Below are 12,442 nucleotides of genomic sequence, written 5' to 3' on the forward strand. Positions count from 1 at the left end.
AATTGGGCCCGGAAACTAATTGGTAGCCAGTGCAGTGGGACCAGGATCAAACCAGTGAGCAACTTGGCCACTGAATTCTGCACTAACTGAAGTTTCTGAACTACCATATTTTTCTGTCTATAAGACGCCCCGATGTATAAGATGCCTCCTACGGTGATGCCCCGCAAGACAAACGCCTCGCAAGACGGAAAACCCGCTAGACGAAAGGGTTTTCTGTTTTGGAGGCGCTTCGCAAAACAAATTTCCCTATGGGCTTGCTTCGCAAGACGAAATGTCTTGCGAGTTCCTGCGGGTTTTTTCCCCTCCCCCCCTTTTCCTAAGCCACTAAGCCGCTTATCAGCTGATCCGCTGATAAGCCGCTAAACCGCTAATAGCGCTAATCCGCTAAGCTGTCAATGGGCTTGCTTCGCAAGACGAGAAAACCGCTATACGAAGAGCCTCACGGAACGGATTAATTTCGTCTTGCGAGGCACCACTGTATTTTGGGGGACTCTGATTTAAGAAAATGGGGGGATGGCCCCCGTGTATAAGACGCCCCCAAATTTTGGACATTATTTTTTCAAGGGGAAACCTAGTCTTATACACAGAAAAATACAGTATCTTCCAAGACAGCCTTACATAAAACGCATTGCAGGAATCTAATCTCAAGGTCAGGTTGTGAACGTGATCCATGCGGGAAGCACATTCGCAACCCGCAGCGTTCGCAACCTGCAGTGCCACGTCTGCACATGTGTGGTTGCGATACGGCGCTTCTGCGCATGCACAAAGCGTGATTTAGCACTTTTGCACATACGTAAGCGCCGAAACCCGGAAGTATCCTGTTCCAGTACTTCCGGGTTCGGCATGGTGCGCAACCCAAAATCGCACAACCCAAAGTGTCTGTAACCAGAGGTATGACTGTATAAGGATACAGCCGTCTCTCAAGTACCCTGGTCCTGGGCTGTACAGGGCATTACATGTTTGCACCGACACCTTGAGCATGTCCTGGTAGCAAATTGGCAGCTCGTGGAAATCCTGCCGTAGCTGAATCCTGTGGCTCAGCTTCAAGGGTCGCCCCACAAACAGCGCATTGCAGTAATCCAGTCCTGAGGTTCCCAATACATGGGCAATTGTGGTCAAGGAATGGCTGCTGTTGTCTTACCAGTTAATTCTCATAAGAGGACTGGTAACCACTGAAGACACTTGCACCTCCAGTGACAGAGATGGGTCGAGGAAAACTCCTCTAGACCACAGAGCTGTTCCTTTGGGGAGAGTGTGGCCCCATAGATCCAGAAATAGATTGATTTCCCAGACCTGGGAATCACTCACCCACAGAGCTTCCCGTCTTGCTACATTTCTTCTCCAGAACCTGCATGCATCTCCTCCGGCCTCCTTGCTGCTCAACTGCCCCAGATCTCTCCCGAGCGAACCCCATCTGATATGGGGCCTCCTTGACCTGATCTGCCAGCCCTATTGGCTTCCAACGCTCATCATTCTTGATCGTTTCCTCTGCTGGCTGGAGCTGACGGGAGTTGGACTCCCAAGAGCATTCAGAGGGTTACAGGCTCCCCATCCCTGTTCTCGTCTAGTGAGCTTCATGAGAGCTTCAGAGAGACAGTGTGGTGTAGTGGTTAGAGCGTTGGAGTAGGACCTGGGAAACAAGGGTTCAGAGTTCCGTTTGGCCCCGAAGCTCGCTATTTCTGTCCTAGGGGTCAGTCCACTTCCTCTCAGCCTAACCTACCTCACAGGGTTGCTGTGGGGACTAAATGAGGAGGGGGAGAATTATGTACAGCAATTCGTGGTCCTTGGAGAACACGCTGGGATTTAAATGCAATGAATAAATAAATTAGGGTTGGACCAGATGACCCTTACTGGTTTGCCCACTGAGAGATCGGCTGGGTAACATTTTATTAGGGAGCAAGTTCCCTTACTCTTCCAGACTTTTAGAAGACATCTGAAGGCAACCCTGTTTAGGGTAGCTTTTAATGTTTAATAGATTCTTGTATTTTAATATTCTAATATACCCCAGACAGATGGGCGGGGTACAAATAAATAAATAAATAAATAAATAAATAAATAAATATAATACTACTTCCAAAAATGTGGCCTGTGTTGCTTTTAGAGTGACAAATTTTAGGAAGGAAACTTTGTGGGCATGATAAGATAAATTCTTCAGGGGAGCGAGCTCTTAAATGTCTGTTATTAATAATTTCAACTATGTAATGCATTTTATTTTGTTCCATGTCTCTTGGGGATTTTTTTGTAATGGCTTCGCCTACACAAATAAATAATAACAGTTAAATAATATTTGACTGCTTGACTCTTGGGAGTCCCTTCCAATTCCCCAATTCAATTATTCTGTAGCTGAGCAGGGATTTGAACCCATGTTCCTCTCCAGCCCCGGCCTGACAACTTAACTACTATGATGGCTCAGTCTCTATCTTCCCAGCTCCAGACAAATTCCTTGACCTTTTAAAATACTACATTGATTCTTCCTTTCTTTTATGCTTTTTCACTCTGCTGCTGCCATGTTTTTATTGCAAGGCACTTTTAATATGTCCCCCCTTTCCCCCTCAACGGCTAGCTTATTTTGATTGTTTTCCGCATTTTCCTGTGCTGCCCCAGGGAGCATTGACAGTAAAGGGTGGGTGGGATGCGATATGTCAAGCTGCGAAACGTGCGAGCTATTCGTGGCCCAATTTGCTCGTCTCTCGGCTTTTTTCTGCTTGCTTCTGGTCATCTGGCCAAAGACCTCGGTCGGTGCCACCCTTGGCGCACGGACACACCCTGCGCACCCCCAGCAGGCCGCTGCGCTTTCAATGCAAGTTTCCAGCACCAAAACTTTCTCCACGTCGATTGCGACCCCCGAAAGCAATTTTACCTCGCTCGGTTGTTATTTCCCACGTGGGTTCCCGCAAAACAGTTCGGGCAAAAGAATTGCAATTGCTACTGTACATCCTGACACTCTTGCTCTGGCCAGCAGGTTTCTGTTTGGAAACCTGCGCTAGAGAAAATACCATCTCCTCCTCCTCCTCCGCTACAAATGAGAAACACACTATTCTCCTCCATTTGTCTGTTGCTTTGTGTAGTTCCAGCACTGCCGGAAACACTGAATGGGAAAAGCTGTTGTGCATTGAGGCCCACAAAAGACACCCTGAGAGCTTTGTATTGTTGATTTTTGTGGAGGGCAGGATAACATTAGTTTTCTTCCTCCTTGGGGAAAAACGGTTCATTTTCCACATTTCTGCAGACTTTTTAAAAAAATCACCATCATTGTTGTCTGCTATAGGCACAGCGTGGTATAGTGGGTGGAGCTGGGCTGGGAGAACCTCACAGCTCTCAATCAAGCCACGCAGTTCACTGAGTGAAATAATAATAATAATAATAATAATAATAATAATAATAATAATAATAATAATTTATTTGTACCCCACCCATCTGGCTGGGCTTCCCTAGCCACTCTGGGTGGCTTCCAACAAAGATTAAAAATACATTAAAATGTCACCCATTAAAAACTTCCCTGAACAGGGCTGCCTTCAGATGTCTTCTAAATGTCATGTAGTTGTTTATCTCTTGGACATCTGATGGGAGGGCATTCCACAGGGAGGGTGCCACCACTGAGAAGGCCCTCTGCCTGGTTCCCTGTAGCTTTGCTTCTCAGCTTCGTCTACCTCACAGGGTTGTTGTGAAGAATGTGTGTCAACCTAAGCTCCTCGGAGGAACGGTGGTGGGATAAGGGAGCCGGTGTTGTGGTTTAGAGCCAGACTAGGGCTTGGGAGGCCAGGGTTCGAATCACTGGGCAGTGGCAGAGCATATGCCCACACTGCCTAGGGTGGGCATGCTCCCGAGGGGGGTGGGGTGTAGTGGGTGCCCTCCCAGGTGCACCCTGCAGCCAGGGGCGGAGCAAGCCGCCCACAGGGGTGGAGTGAGCCGCCGATGGCAGACATTCGGCACACTGCCCACCCACGACTCCTAATAATAATAATAATAATAATAATAATAAAAAAAAATTTTTATTTATATCCCGCCCTCCCCAGCCGAAGCCGGGCTCAGAGCGGCTATCAACAATAAAAGCAACACAGTTTACATAAAACCACAATCAATTAATTGAAATGCATTCTAAAATCAATTCATGCTAAAATCAATTCAAAATCAAATTAATGGCAACCATTGGGCTAGAGTGCTATGAGGATTACCGAAGGAGGGGGTCAGGCTGTGCCTCGGCCAAAGCCCTGGTGGAACAGCTCTGTCTTGCAGGCCCTGTGGAAAGATGTCAAGTCCCACAGGGCCCTAGTCTCTTGTGACAGAGCATTCCACCGGATTGGGTCCATGGCCAAAAAAGCCCTGGCTCTGGTTGAGGCCAGCCTAACCTCCCTGTGGCCTGGGGTTTCAAGATGTTTTTATTTGCAGACCATAAGGTCCTCTGTGGGACATACCAGGAGAGGCGGTCCCGTAGGTACAAGGGTCCTAGGCCATATAGGGCTTTAAAGGTTAAACCAGCACCTTAAACCTGATCCTGTACTCCACCGGGAGCCAGTGCAGCTGGTATAGCACCGGGTGAATGTGATCCCATGGCCAAGACCCCGTAAGGAGTCTCGCCGTGGCATTCTGCACCCGTTGGAGTTTCTGGGTCAGTCTCAAGGGCAGCCCCATGTAGAGCGAGTTATAATAATCCAGTCTGGAGGTGACGGTTGCATCGATCACAGTGGCTAGGTCAGGGCGAGAGACGTAAGGAGCCAACTGCTTAGCTTGGTGGAGATGAAAAAATGCCACCTTTGTTATAGCTGCAATCTGCGCCTCCATGGAAAGGGAGGTGTCGAAGATTACACCCAAACTCTTAACAGACGGTGCTGGCACTAACTGCGTCCCTGCAAGAGATGAGAGTTGTCCCCCCAATCCGGTATTGTCCCGACCCAGCCAAAGGACCTCTGTCTTCAAAGGATTTAATTTCAACCGGCTCCCACATAACCATCCAGCCACAGCTTCCAGACATCTGGTCAGTGTGTCTGAGGCCGAGTCAGGATGGCCATCCATCAACAGATAGAGTTGGGTGTCATCAGCATACATGATATAAAGGACAATTTTGAAAGCCATAAGGCAGGAGGGAAGGAAGTCGATAGGCTCTAAAGAACCAGGGATGTAAAGTGGATTGTAACGATGTAAACGTATATTATCAAATGGAAAATAAATAAAAATTATATATATAAAAAGAAAAGAAGCCCCGGAAATAGGTGCAATAAATAAGTATGATGCAAATGCTATGAAAGTGAGGAATTGTGATAATTACAGGCACCTAAGCATAAGGCCAGGAAGGAGAAGAGGCCATCTGTGCAGGCCTATCACAGAACAGGAGTTGGAAGGGACCTTTCTTTGGAATCTGTAGTGCAAGATGCAACTGCAATATCCCTGAGAGCTGGTCATCCAGGCAGTGGTGTAGCGTGGGTTGTCAGCACCCGGGGCATGGCAAGTAATTTGCACCCCCTAACCCGTGGATTTGCGCCCCCTAACCCTAACCCCCAGATGTTGCGCCCGGTGCGGCCGGCCCCCCCTGCACCCCCCACGCTATGCCACTGCATCCAGGTTCCAGCCAATAGTTCCTTTAGCGGTTTAACAACCAACCCCTCTTTCCGGGGAACTCTGAGAATTGTAGCTTTGTGAAGGGAACAGGGGTCTCCTAACAACTGTCAGCGCCCATAACAAACTATAGCTCCCAGGATTTTGGGGGGACTGTTCTGTACTAACCTTGGATCCTAGAACAATAGGCAAGTATGGTAGGATCGTAGAATGCAGCAGCTGATTGGCCTGCAGGAAAAGACCAATCAGGCTCCAGGAGGGAAGCAGAATCAGCCAATCAGACGGGACTCGTGTAAATAATGTATATAAAAGCCTGAGGTTTGGGGGGAGGGCAATTAAATCACTGTTTTACAAGCTGCATGAAAGAGCATGAAATCACTACAGGACTCCGAGTATATTTCAGTTCAAAGTGCTTTAAATGTATGGTGTGGATGTGGCGCTAATTCTGGTTTTGTCTTCCTGCTGAGTTTTGCGACAGCAACTCTAATGGACCAATCTCCATCCATGCAGAGCCACTAATGAACATCACTGAATTGTGGTTGTGAGTGCTTCTGGAGACCTGTGCCCCACAGCTTACAGAGGTGGGAAATTGTCCCCCTCGAGGGAAGCCTTGGCTTCACTTGAGCATTCTGCAGAAGCATCACGGATTCATAGAATTGTAGAATTTGGAGGGATCCCCAAATCTAGTCCAACCACCTGCAGGAATCACAGCTAAAGAATCCTAACATCCAACCTCTGTTTGAAAACCTCATATGAAAAGAGCTCACTATCTCCCGAGGGAGACCGTTCCACTGTTGAACAGCTCTTTACTGTCAGAGAGTTTTTCCAGATGTTTAGTTAGAATCTCCTTTCTTTGAATTTGAATCCATTGATTTGGGTCCTACCCGCTGGGTCAGCAATAAACCAGCTTGCTCCATCTTCCACTCCTTTCAGTCTCTTCTTACTCCTTCAACCGTTCCTCATAGGGCTTGGTTTCCAGACCCTTGATCATCTTGGTTGTCCTCCTCTGCACCTGTTCCAGCTTGTCAGCATCCTTCCTAAATTGTGGTGCCTTCTTAAAATGCGGTGGACATGTGAGAAAATGAAAAAGTTTTGGGAACTGATTTATAACGAATTGAAAAAGATATTTAAATATACCTTCCCGAAAAAGCCAGAAGCTTTCTTGGTAGGCTTGACAGGAGAGGAAATAGAAAAAGCAGATCAAAGGTTATTTATGTATGCTACAACTGCTGCCAGAACTTCGTTAGCGCAAAAATGGAAAGTACCAGAGTTACCAACATTAGAGGAGTGGCAGACGTGTTGGAGCTTCCGTACGACCGAGCTGTAATGGCTTTCCTCCGACATATCCTCGGAATCCATTGACCTCTTCTTCTTCTTCTTAACGGCCTAAGCCTTTAATGAGGCTTCAGGCATGCTCCCCATTATGCAGAGTATCCAGACAGCAGCAGAAGAGCCAGAAATATGTGCTACATCATTACGTTTATTTCTATCTACTCAGGACAGAAAGAATATGCGTCTGCTCTCTGTGAGAGACAGTGAACAACAGGAACACAAAACAGGAAACCAGTAACATCAACATCCGTCTCCCATCTCCAGTGAGACTTCCAACAATCTGGAATGTCAACAGAGTCTTGTGACTCCAAAAATCTGCACAGTGGCATAACAGAAATCTAACAAGATGAAGATGGTTGACTATGTGGAACTAGCAAAACTGACCTACAGGATCCGAAATCAGGAGGAAACAAAATTCCAAAGAGAATGGAGTAAATTTATGCATTATATAAATAATAACTGTAGAAACTTGAAGACTGTGGCAGGACTGCAATAAATCTTACGATGTAGACATCACTGGATATAATAAGAAACTGTGGAAAGGTAACTGAAGTAAGAAAACCTGTTGAAGGGGGGGAGGGAAGTCAGGGCTGGCAAAGAATGTGGGTAAATTGAACCTTATTGTATTTTGTTTGATTGATTTAAATGAAAAACCAATAAAAAGCATTGACAAAAATAAATAAATTGTGGTGCCCAGAACTGGATACAGGACTCCAGGTGTGGTCTGACCAAAGCAGAATAGAGTGATACTATTACTTCTAGCGTATAGTTCAAGCTATGGTTTTCCCAGTAGTGATGTATGGAAGTGAGAGCTGGACCATAAAGAAGGCTGATCGCCAAAAAATTGATGCTTTTGAATTATGGTGCTGGAGGAGACTCTTGAGAGTCCCATGGACTGCAAGAAGATCAAACCTCTCCATTCTGAAGGAAATCAGCCCTGAGTGCTCACTGGAAGGACAGATCCTGAAGCTGAGGCTCCAAGACTTTGGCCACCTCATGAGAAGAGAAGACTCCCTGGAGAAGACCCTGATTTTGGGAAAGATGGAGGGCACAAGGAGAAGGGGAGGACAGAGGACGAGATGGTTGGAAAGTGTTCTCGAAGCAACCAGCATGAGTTTGACCAAACTGCAGGAGGCAGTGGAAGACAGGAGTGCCTGGCGTGCTCTGGTCCAGGGGGTCACAAAGAGTCGGACATGACTAAACGACTAAACAACAACAAATTACTTATAGCTGCTCAACAGTCTTCCTCTCGTTTCTCCATGTGTGATATTACGTGGGGTGGGCTCTGTTGATGCTGAGAATGCCTTCCCTCCCTCCCGTTTCTGATGGCCTGGGATTCGGACTCGGATGCTGAACCTGAGGAATCCCAGCCTGCACAGGAGTCCCCGTCTCCAGAACCAGCTGAGCCGAGCCTGGGGCCTGAGCCTGAAAGGTCCTCACCTGTGCTGGATCCTCAGGTGCAGGCACCAGCTGAGTCTGCTCTGGCCCCTGAGGTGATGGAGGACGCATTGCCTGCAGGTGCTCCACTCTCAGCCCCGTCAGGAGAAGCTGAGGTGGCCTCTGGGGCCGGTAACCCTCCAGCCTCTCCTGAGCTGCAGAGGCTCAGGGCAGAGAGGCGGAGGGAACTAAGTTCCTGCAGGAGGAGTGCTCGCCTCCAGGCCAGGAGAGGCGAGTCACCTGTGGACCGGGGCTGCCCTATGCCTCGGGGCAGATAAAAGCCAGCCAACCCCAGTCCCAGGTTGTGGGAGCAATGTTGTTGGTAGCCTGTTTCTGCCTGCACCCTGTCTTGCTCTTCTGGCAGAGTTCCTGACCTCACCCGACTCCCTTCCTTGGACCCCGCTTCAGCTTTGATGGACAGCCTCCATACCGCACCATTGACCTTGGACTGGACTCAGACCTCTCCTTTCGGTTAGCCCCCGGGACCAGCACACCTTTGCAACTTTTGGTGCTTTCTGCTTCCTGCCACCCAGAATGCCATTTCCATTCGCTGGCATTTTCCAGACGGGTGCGGCATCAGGAACAATGTGTAACCCAGGAGAGAGTCATGCGGAGGATCAGAGGGGATCGTGATGAAAATCGCAACTGAAAAGGAGAGAAGACGTTTCTGTGCGTGGGAGGGAAATAGTGGAATGACACACAATGCAACGCTTGGGCACCCACCCACCCTGGGAACAAAATTAATGCAATGTGCACGATTTACACTCACAATCCGAAAGGCTGAACGATGGACACAACTGCAGGAGGGCCTCTCCAAAACCAACGAATTCAATTGTTCAGATTGGGGGCATTGGGGAGCTCTGCTTCTGTCCCTTGCCAGGATTTGGGGTTATGGAATGAGCAGGAGGGCTCTATTCATGGTAGGACCCTCTCTCTGAAATGATCTCCCCTTAGAGATGCATCTGTTTGACCACTATGAGCAGGGCTGCTGGATGAGGCCCTAAGCTACTGAAGGTAATGGGGCCCTTTATATGTCCAGCTGTCCTTTGTCAACAACAAATTGTCACTGTTTTTTTGTGTTGCTATATGGTAATTTATGGACCTAACAGGTATCTCAAGCCATTTGCACATAACAAAATATGTATTTTATCAAAGTAATTGATATAGAAATGAGCAAACCAGTGATATTTTAGGGAGCAGGCTAGCAGGTGGGGCCCATTACTTACATCATAGGAGCCTACACAACACAAAACACTGTTGCTGTATGTAGGTTTTATTTTATTTGTTTTTTTATCTTATATTTTGGAAATGTAAAACGTAAATGTAAAGGAACCCCTGACCATTAGGTCCAGTTGTGGGTTGCGGCGCTCATCTCGCTTTATTGGCCGAGGGAGCTGGCATACAGCTACCGGGTCATGTGGCCAGCATGACTAAGCCGCTTCTGGCGAACCAGAGCAGCGCATGGAAACGTCGTTTACCTTCCCGCCGGAGCGGTACCTATTTATCTACTTGCACTTTGAGGTGCTTTGGAACTGCTAGGTTGGCAGGAGCAGGGACCGAGCAACGGGAGCTCACCCCGTCACGGGGATTCGAACCGCCGACCTTCTGATCGGCAAGCCCTAGGCTCTGTGGTTTAACCCACAGTGCCACCTGCATCCCTCAATCTCTATATATGGATATGCATTTGGATTGTTATAATTTTGCATTTGTAAAATAAAATAAAAACTATTTCAAAGAAAAAGAAAGGAGAACAAATGTGCATCTGTCTGCCATATGTTTGTCTGCGCATGAAGACTTTCCCAGTTGAACAGACCCCCGTCACTCCTTGAATGGGCGTACACACCATCTTCAGTTAAGTTGAAGGCACATTAGAGCAACAGGGAGAAAAATATGCCAAAGAGAGTTCGGGCGAGAATCTATTTGCTACACTAACACAAATTGCATTAAGACAGCCTTCAGTTCCATCGGTTTTAATGAAGGAGAACTTAGGATGCCGCCAGAAGTGGGATCTCTAAGCCAACTTTGATCAGAAAGAAAACTGACGTGATGAAGCATCTGAAGATCCCACAGGAACCGTAGTTCTCAAGTCACACTGAAGAACCTTGGAAGAGATTCAGCACTGTGGAGGGGGGAAAAAAGCAGAAAAAGAATTTACTCCTGAATTTTGCAAGACCTGAAGCAGCTGACATTTTTTTTTTTTTTTTAATAGCATGCAACTGCCAGACTGAGAAGGCCAACTTTGACATGTTGCAAAAGTCTGATGAGTTTTATAGAGGCAAGAAAACACTGGAAATGTATGCACTTCAGAGGAGGACTTAGAGAGAAAGCAAGACGTCTGGAGAACTTTTGCGAGGCCTGGAACTGGTGTAATGAGCCGCTTTTGCAGCTCCAGGCAGGTAATGGGTGCCGTTGTGAGAGCTCAGATTGTGATTAGTACTATGCAGAGACATAGAGTGGACACATGTGCTATTTTCCAGAAGAGAGTCATCTCCTTCTTCTGCAGGTAAACCAGCTCCTAAGTGCAAGATAACGATTTGCAGATTTTAATCCAATTTCTGTCCATGCCCCCAAAGGCTCCACTGCTTTTGGGATTATACTTAAAACTAAGAACTGGTCTGGCTGGTCTCTTCAGGAATAAGGGGCAGAATTTACAAAAAGGATCAGCTATCTGAATTAATAAAAAAGAATGGGGCTGTATGTTTGTTTTTAGATCTATTGCACAAATATATACCCTTAAAACACACAGAGATATTTTCTTCTGCCTGGGTATGGGGGGAATTGAATTCAGCTCACAGTTAGAGGCAAATCAAGCCAATCTGCTCCTTCCGAAACGATATCTGTACCGAAACATAGTCCTCCTTTGAAATCCGCAGTGTGCATTTTGCAAAGCAGTTCTCCACCCAAGGAGTGCAAAAATGCACACACTGTGGGGAAGTGTGAATAAGAATGCATGTGCTAGTGAAAAGAACCTACAGACATCCATTATATATTAGGCAAAAGATGTGTTTTGTCCATAATATTTTGTTAAGGTTGTTTCGTAATGCACTTGAAAATAAGCTAATCTAAATGCAATCAGAAAAAAAAGGAAAATGCAGTCTTCTCTCAAAGGTAGCTCTTAACCCTTGTCTCACACAGAAAGAGGTGGACCTTCCCAATGGGAGATCTTCATTTCCCTGCTTCTCACGCAGGGTTCTTCATTAAACAGGAATCACCTTCATGTGTATATAATCCCAATAAAGACTGGGAACAGAGGACTCCAAGGAAATCAAAAAAACAAACAAAGAATAAGGAAGATAAAAGAAAGAGAGGAATATGAGAGAGAAAGGAAAAAAAGAGATAAAATGACTTCCAATTTTCCATCTGTCAGTTACATACAAAAACATTATTCTAAATTTTCACTCTACGGTGACATCCAGCTGTTCTACCTTCTGCTAAGCAATACTTTCCCAATTTTCAGGCAAAATATGTTTTTGAAAAATGTGTGCATCAAGCAAAATTGCATATAAACACGTGTCTGATAGGAGAAATTTGCAGCAAAGTGCTGAAGAATTTTCACGAGGTGTTTTAAAAAAGAGAGAGTGTAAACTGATGTGGAAATGTGGAAAAGCTGGTGTTAGTATTGGAAAAGTGAGAAAAAGAATCCAGAACTGGCAGATTTGCCGATTCCTACTAGCCGCGATGACCACACTCTGCCTCCATGGTTGAAGACAGCAATGCTTCTGAACTTCCATTGCTGGAAACCACAGGTGGGGAGAGTGGTCTTGTTTTCGAATCCTGCTTCTGGATTTCCCAAAGTTTGACCACTGTGAGAACAGGATCCTGGACTAGACGGGCCATTGGTCTGATCCAGTAGGCTCTTCTCGTGTTCTTAATAATCTCCCTTACCCAACCTTGAAAAACAATGAAACCAATCCGACACCTGCAAATAATAATAATACAGTGGGACCTTGGTTCTCAAGCTTAATCCGTTCCAGAAGTCTGTTCCAAAACCAAAGCGTTCCAAAACCAAGGCGCGCTTTCCCATAGAAAGTAATGCAAAATGGATTAATCAGTTCTAGACTTTTAAAAACAACCCCTAAAACAGCAATTTAACATGAATTTTACTATCGAACGAGATCAT

This window comes from Podarcis erhardii (assembly GCF_964252035.2).
Source record: "Podarcis erhardii genome assembly, chromosome: 6".
NCBI classification, from domain to species: Eukaryota; Metazoa; Chordata; class Lepidosauria; order Squamata; family Lacertidae; genus Podarcis; species Podarcis erhardii.